This window comes from Rhea americana, unplaced genomic scaffold (assembly GCF_003343005.1).
Source record: "Rhea americana isolate MKP2758 unplaced genomic scaffold, rheAme1 scaffold_435, whole genome shotgun sequence".
Classification (NCBI taxonomy): Eukaryota; Metazoa; Chordata; class Aves; order Rheiformes; family Rheidae; genus Rhea; species Rhea americana.
In genome coordinates, this window is record NW_028186574.1 from 90,808 (window position 1) to 92,637 (window position 1,830).

The following is a 1,830-nucleotide window of genomic DNA, read 5'->3' on the forward strand; positions in this document are numbered from 1 at the left end:
AAAAAAAAGGATAATTTAAGATGCTCCGAGTCTCACTGCAAATAATTGCCGTGTTAACTACAAGCGTTGATGAGTCAGATGTAGCCACTTGCATCCCAAGTAGGTGGAAATCTAAGTTTGAACAAACTTGCCACAGGTGAGAAGACGGCACAGGTGAGAAGACGGCACCCACCGCCCCGGCGAGCAGCTCCCCGACGAAGCCCTGCCGCGGAGATCCCCCCCGCGCACCCCAGCACCGATTCCTCTTTTTTTCCCCCCTCTCGGCAGCATCGGGCTGCAGCGCCGAGCGCGCTCTCCCGCCGGCTGGGAGCTCCCGGGGCTCGAAGGGAGAGCCGGAGCCCGCCGCAGGACCGCGACGGCTCGGCGGACGGAGGTTTCTCCCGCTCGGGAGGCCTCAGGCAGAGGCAGGGCAGCTCCCCGAAGCGCTCGGGGAAGAAGCTACGCCGGGGCCGGCCAGATCCCCACGGCGAGGCGGGGAGGACCCGTTTAGGAGGCTGCCGGGAGGACCCATTTAGGAGGCTGCCGGGAGCGATCCCGACGCCGGCGAAAAGCTGCACGGTCGATAAGAAAGTTCATCCAACAGACGGAGCGGCCAACTCGAGCTCCGGGGCCGGCACGAGCCGCGGAGGGACCCCCTGCACCCCGGCGGCAGAGGCTCTTCGCGGCCCGGGCCGTCTCGGCCGCGTTTTGCCGGGGAACCGCGGGACGAGCGCGGCTCGCTCGGAGCCGCCGGCCGCCTTTCGGCCGCTCGCTGCTGCAGCCCGGGCGAGCGAGCAGGAAATACCAGGCGGAGGGTCCTCCTCCGGAGGCGCGCGGAGCCAGCGCAGCTTCGCAGAGCTGCCTTTAAAAAGGGGGGGGAAAAAAAAAAAAAAAAACCCAAAACGTTTTAGCAGGCTTTCCTGCCAATTCGGGGCGTTCAACTCGGTTATTTGCAAAATCCTCTTTGCGGCATTAAACTTCTCCCTCCCGGCCGCCCCCCAAACGAAACCCACTCTTCGGTGCCGCGGGGATCCGCGATGCGAAGCGGGCCAGGCCGGTGCCGCCGCCGGCGCGCGCCCGCTTCCAGCCCAGCCGGCGACGCGCCGGGAACCCGCTCGTTCCTCCGCGGAGACGGGGAAGCGGTTTTATTCCCGCCGYACATACGCGGAGCGCAGGGGATTAAGCTCAGCTCCCAAGGTCACGCGAGCGGAGGGCGGCGAAAGCGGGAGCGGACTGCGGACCGCGCCAGAAGCTCCCGTCCCGTCCGAAGCTGCCCCCGAAACAGCGACGGCAGCGCCCGTCGACGTCTCCGGCGGACGGGTCCCCCCCCCCGCCCCCGCCGTGCTCCCCCATTTCTGGGTGCTCGGCCCGTGCGAAGCGGGGACGCCCGGGGAACCTCGCCCCTCCGTCGGCGCTCCCTGCCCTTCCATCCAACTCGGCCRAAAAACGGGTCTTTCTCCCGATTTCCGGCCCCGAAATGCAGGCTTCGCCCGCCCCCGCGAATGCTCCCTGCGGGGCGGCCGCCCCTCGCCACCGCGGCGATTCGGGGTTCTCCCGCGGGCACCCCCATGCGCTATCYGGGGTGGTGGGGGGCGGCAGGGTGGGGGGCAGCTCCCCCATCCTCCGCCCTGCCGGGTCCTCGCCCCATTGGGGCTCTGCAGCACCCCCAAAAACCGCCCCCTCGCCCCAAAATGCAAGCGGAGGGGGGGCTCAGGGTGGCAGCAGGAGCTGCCCCCCTCCGCGGGGTCCCTGGGGCAGTAGTCCCCCCCCCGCGGGGGTTGGGGGGGGGATGCACGATCCCTCCGTGTCCCCCCCCCAGCGCCCCCCTGCTCGCCGGGACCCCCCCCAACA